The sequence below is a fragment of the Nyctereutes procyonoides genome, unplaced genomic scaffold (assembly GCF_905146905.1).
Source record: "Nyctereutes procyonoides isolate TBG_1078 unplaced genomic scaffold, NYPRO_anot_genome, whole genome shotgun sequence".
In the NCBI taxonomy this organism is placed as follows: Eukaryota; Metazoa; Chordata; class Mammalia; order Carnivora; family Canidae; genus Nyctereutes; species Nyctereutes procyonoides.
In genome coordinates, this window is record NW_026575126.1 from 34,574,853 (window position 1) to 34,581,251 (window position 6,399).

Below are 6,399 nucleotides of genomic sequence, written 5' to 3' on the forward strand. Positions count from 1 at the left end.
AAAACAACCCAGTATATCTTACCTCCATGTGTGTATATATGTTTGTAGGATGCAGACCAGATTACTTGCAGCTATAACTTCTTAGGAGATAGTTTAAGGAATAAAAGAGTAAAAATTGGTAATTATTAAAAATAATTTTAATCTTTTTACCAAAGGAAGGTTGTTTGCTTCTGGAACGTAGGACTCAGAAGTAGGGACAGAGAGATATTATTTTTTAGTATAAATTCCTCAGTTCTGTTTTATTTTTGCCACATATATGTATCATTTTGATAAAAATTGAAAGAGGGAAATAAATTTAAAAAGAAGATAAAGAATAAACAGATCTAGTCTTTACTCCAGCACAGAAACAAATATGCAACAGTTTCCCAAAGTACCATGTCATGAAGGCCAAGATGATGTTAACCTTGACAATTTTCAGAGTGGGTGTTTCCAGTTGATCACCATGGTTACAAAAATTAAAATGGGGAGGTGCCTGGGTGCTTAATTGGTTAAGCCTCCAACTCTCGGTTTTGGTTTCTACTCAGGTCAGGATCTCACTACTGTGGGATGGAGCCCCATGCCTGGCTCTGCACTCACCACAGAGTGTCCTTCAGATTCTCTCTCCCTCTCCCTCCTGCTCTCTCTCTCTCTCCCTCTCTCTCTCACTCTTAAATAAATAAATAAAATATTTTAAAAATGAAATAACATTAAACATTTGGTTTTCAGCACTTTGATTTCCTATACACTTGTATGGATTTCAAAATGTTCCTCAATTATCTCAAACAGTCTCTATTTGAAAGCAAAGTTCTCCTCTCATATCAGCCTGCTAGAGAATTAGTCTAGTATTTTAGCATTTGACTTCCTTTTCTTCTTTCTAGATCAGTGAGTTGGCTTTGCCTCTTTATGAGTTTGTCAAAAGCAAAAGTAAGATGCCAAACCAAACACCTGTCACTAAACAGAAGATTTAGTACTTCTACCTAAAAGAACGTTTGTTACAACAGGAATGCTATAATCATTAAACCAAGATAAGGCCCCAGCCCTGGTCGATGGTGTAACCTTAGACACAGAAGGCTTCTTCTAACTTCCAGAGGGCCCTGAAGGACACGGCATCTTCTTCCACAGTGCTGTCAAGAACTGGGAGGAAAGTTCTGATAATGAGGGGCTATGCTTATCTACACAGGGTTTGACAAAACACAAGGGCCAAAGCCCTTAGCCACTTATTCATTGGTCAGCCCTGGCATCTGATACTAATGTTCTTCCAATTTCTAGCAAGGCTGGAGGGGTTGATAAAGACACTATCAGCAAGACCTCAGGCAGAAGAGGAATTCTGGTTCTCAACACTCATCTTGTCCCACAGGATGGAGAAGAACACAGTAACAGTTAATACCACAGAACAAAAGGTTCCTTAATCTTCACAGTATATCACTAGGATGGGAAAGCCTGCTATAAAGATTAGCTTACCTACATCAAAGGTAAGGTGACAAACCATTAAACTCATTTAAAACAGTAAGTGCTAAAATTTTATCTGTGCATTTGTGTACCTGCTTTGGAAAAAAATCTGAAAACCATATTGTAGCTCCCACTGGATAAGTTTATTATGTAGTTTATTGAGTTTATTAAACATAGGACAATTAAATTTGGGAGGACATCAATCAAAGATAACAATGCTAGTTTTAGAATTGTTGATATTATGTCTTTTTTTTTTTCGGACAAAGTTTATTTTAGAAAAATTGATTGCCCATTGAGGTCATTCTTGATTCTTGAAAGTAAAACCATATTCACACAATTACCTACCCACTCTGCCCCATTTTCTAAAATGGTGGGGGCAAATGTCAGAAGGTGATTTTGTTTTAGAGCACTTTCGATTTCAGAGGAACTATTCCTGTGGTGCCCAAATCTTTCAATGCTATTAAAATGCAGACTTTAAAAGCACCAGCAACCAGGAATCTTTATGAGGCCGGTCTACATTTCCTGTCCTCCTCAATCTCAATAATCTCGATTCCATGCAGATGTCCGAGCTAGAAACCTGGGAGCAATTCTTGCTCTCTCCCTCTATCATATCCAATCATCTCCTACGAAATCCAATTGACAATAATTTTAAAATATATCATGAACCTTTTCCTTTTTAAAAAAGAGGTTTTATTTATTTATTCATGAGAGACACACAGAGAGAGAGAGGCAGAGACACGGGCATAGGGAGAAGCAGACTCCCTGCAGGGAGCCCAATGTGGGACTTGATCCCGGGACCCCAGGATCACACCCTGGGTCAAAGGCAGATGCTCAACCACTGAGTCGCCCAGGTGTCCCCCTTCCCTTTTTTTTTTTTAAGTAAAATAGCCTTGTTTTATTATGTACAGACTATATATAAACAAACGACTCATTCTGAAAACAGTAGGTTCTGGCTTTTCTCAGGGCCGTTGGAAGCTTCTTGGAGACAGTTCCTTCCCCAGTAAAGGGAGTGTGTGTGTGTGTGTGTGTGTGTGTGTTCATGTGCATGTGTGTGTAACCTTTTGATTCCATGTGGTTTGACCAGCCTCATCTAGCCACATGCCCCTACTTGCCTTGAACCCTGGCTTCCAGCTTCTCTGGTCCAGGAGAGACCTCAGCCTCAGGCAGACATAAGCCAATCACTCAACCTCCATCTTATTCTGCAAAGAATCAATGAAGATTTGCCACTCTGCTGGGTAAAAATGCTTATAAACATTGATCTTATTCCTAATCTGTTTTGGAGTATCTCGATAGTAATTCTTCTCAACCCGGGCCATAGCCTTATGGTCCTCCCCGTGATTCTCCACCATGTAGCCCACATAGTCAATGAGGTCTCCAGACAGTGCTTCCTTTCTTTCCTGGGAGGCTGGCTTCTGCCTCTAGATCACTTAGCACATAGGGCTTCTGCACAAGCATCTTAGGCCTCTCCTCCATGTCCACCTCCTTGGCATGGCCTCCCCTTTGTCTTACAGAGGTGCACCTCTTTGTTGGGGTCCATAGCCAACCCCATCTCTGCCAGGTTCTGCTGCACGGATTTCCCATGGTCCCAGGCATGTCGGATGTGGAAACACTCAATCAGTGGAGCTGCTTTGCGTCAAGCATTCCGGTTCAGATGCTCCCATTTAACACTGTAACCAAACTTCTGTCTCCTGGTCTTCCCCTTGGCCATGGGCATGGCAATGACCACCAAACTGGCAATGACAACTGGGTGGCTCTCACTCGCAGCACCTCATGTTGCAGGCTACTTTCCTGCAGATCTCTCATGAACCTCTTCATGCTCTCTAGTAAAGATATTCTCAGTCCCCGCTCTCTCTCATTTGGGCTGCTACAACAATAATTCTTAAAGTAAAAAATAGCAACAAATACTTCATAATATTTACTTTGGGTCATGAACTCCTCTAAGTACTTACCTGTTAGCTCATTTGTTCCTTTTTATTTATTTTTTTTTTCATTTGTTCCTTTCAACAACCCTGTACGGTGTTCTGTTACCTTACCCACTCTGAGGAAGCATGCACAGAGGAGTCCAGTGACTTACCCAAAGTCACAAACTAAAGAGGTGGAAAAGCCAGAATCACCTCCAGACTCACACTCTGCATTCATACCTGTCATCCTCTGGTCTGATATACACTCAGCAGCCAGCGTGATTACTTAAAACGAGTGACCTTTACCCAGGACCAGAAACTCTTTTAAGGTGAGAGCTGAAAACAGCTTTCTTCTTCCCTTCCCCAAAGTCTGATCAAATCAGCTCCACAGAAAGGTTCTTTCCTAATGCCTAGGGAAAGTCCCTTGACTTTTTTGGTGTGGCTCAGTTAATCAAAATTCTTATTAGTCATGAAGTAGCCTCAATTCAATAATAAAAACAGCCAGTCCGGTGTGTTCGTTAAAACTTTGAACTTTATTGCAGTTAATGTTTCCTCCTACTGCTTGGGCTGGAGGCCTTTGCTGTGGGGATTAGTGAATCTTTATTCTCTCAGCTGGCCTTTGGTCAGCCAGGAGTGGAGGGGCCAGAGGAAAAAGAGAGATAAGAGGTAGGTCTTGTTTGACAGGCACGCATGTAACCTAGCTCTGGTCTGCTCTGGCCATGGCACGTGTTTAAAGCTGACTGTGGCTCGCAAGGTGGGTTTTATGAGCACCTGGGGTATCCTGCTGTGCATCTATAGCTTCCTTGACGTGCTAAAACCTCCACCTGAACTGGACACTTATGCAGGAACCCCAGCCTCAGCCTCACCCTCAGCCTCTGATGGCACATCCGTAGCCTCTTTCTGCTAAGGTTGTCTGGTTTAGGCAGAAGGCCTCCTGGGCGTGATCCCATTTTAAAGAACCTGGGCATATATTCCTATCAAGGCTTCCACACTTTTAAGATGCCAGTGAAAGGATTATAGTTACTCTCCAAATGCAGTTCTTTATTCTGATGCCAGTAAACTATTTTCCAAGTATTTCTGTGTTCCATGGAATCCAGGAGATACAAGTCAAATTCTCCATCCTGTCTCCCTAAAGCCTTCCCCACTAAGGACATGAAGTAAGAACACCTGTCCCACCAGTCTCCCAGGGGTGTAGAGAAGACTTGAAATGCACTGAAAGATTTTTTCCTTGGAAAACTTCTAAATCTCAACTAGCTTCTCAGCCCCTTCAGCCTCAGCCCTTCTGTATCCCCAAGGCAGGGAGGTAAAGATCCACAGAACTGGTTTTTAGCACCTTCTCCATAATTCTGCCATTAATGATCCGACTCTAACACTTCACTTTGGAATGTGGGGGCAATGAAAAGAGTCAGCTGGGTCGGTGAGTCAGAGAGAGTCCTGTTTTAGCATCCTATTAGAAAGATTAATATGCCTTTCCACTGCCATTAGGATTAAATGCTAACCCCTTAATATGTTCTATAGCGTGCTGCATGTTCTTTCTTCTACCACCCTTTGTCTTCTCACCTCTCAGGTCTCAGTTTAAATATTATCTCATTACTACAAAGGACTTTCCCCACCTTTACTCCAGTATTCTCACTCAAATACTCTATTTTATTTTATCACATTTATCACAAATCATATAACTGTATGTTTACCAGTTTGTGGTCCTATGGCCAGAGACTCTATTTACCAAAGCATTTCCATGTTCGTCCTACGTATACAACTGGACTACATTTCCCAGCTTCCCTTGCAGTTAGGTGCTGTCATGGGACTAAGCTCTAGCTACTGGGATATAGGCAAAAAATAGGAAATGGACCACTTCTATTAAGCCTTCCAAGTTTGACTCAGTTACCATTGTATACCTCAGTTAGGAAACCCTGATACAACAGGATTTTACCAGTTACTGATTGTGTAACTTTGAGAGTGTTGCATAATCTCCATGTGTTTCAGCTTCATCTATAAAACAAAAGAACAATATCTATCTCATTGAATGGTGAGATTGGAACAAATGAAGATGCTTAGACTAAAACAATGCCTACTACATAGTAAGTGCTCCATGAATGCAGATATAGTTACTGTTATTATGGAATAACAATACTGGCAAATACATGGAATAACAGAAATACAGATTTGCAAAGTTTATATTGATACGGTAGAAAGACAGTTTTTAAAAATCATAACCAATAAACATGTATTAGGATTAACAAAGCAGGGCTTGACTACCATGAGAGGTAAGAAATAGCAGAGAACTTTAGAGTTAAAGTCTTAGGAACCTCTACCAATTAAATATCAATCAGAAATGGAAGTAAAGGAATTCTGAAAATGTAGCTTAGACATTCAGATTCGATCAGCAACAACAAAAGAATGAGCTTATACACAACTTTTCAGGAACATATTATGGTGTTCAGTCAAAGCACACCTGTATTCTTCAATACAAAATGTCACTCTAATCAACAAGGACAGCTGGGATACCTCTCCTTGTGCCCTTGCCCCTTCTGTACCACATAACCTTTAGCTATATTCCCCTTTTACTAATAACTTCTATCTGGGAGGCAGCAACCTCACTCTCGCTCCAGCCCAGGCTTATCACATTAGTGCAAGGCCTCAACAAACATTTCCACAAATGAACATGTCTGATTAACTAAAATACATGTTAAGAAATCAAGTCTGCACTAAACATAAAGCAAAAAATTAAAGCAAGTCACTGGATAACTTTGGCAAAACTTCCTTTTAAATTCATTTATGCACTTATCTTCATTTCCTTTCCTACATGTCATTGGAAAAACATTTTTTTTTTACCATCACATTATTATTTTGAGGTTTTTTTGCTTCATAGTACAACCATCAGGATGAGATTATGCTACAATCTTCTTTGGCCAAACTGACTTGCCAAGCATGAAGCAGTCTTTTTGTTCCCACGAAGCCACCTCCCATCTTTTCTTAGCTAGGATTCTGAAGCATGCCAAAGAGAGGAAATGATACTGGATGTCTCAGCGTACCTTCAGTCTTGGCCTTCCTCTCTCTCAAACAACAA

At 40.9% G+C, this 6,399-nt stretch overlaps 1 pseudogene; it reads right to left on the reverse strand.

The window, feature by feature from the left end:
- Positions 1-2,606: 2,606 nt before the first annotated feature.
- LOC129520174 (nucleolar protein 16-like) lies at positions 2,607-3,142 on the reverse strand (annotated as a pseudogene).
- Between the last annotated feature and the right edge of the window lie 3,257 nt (positions 3,143-6,399).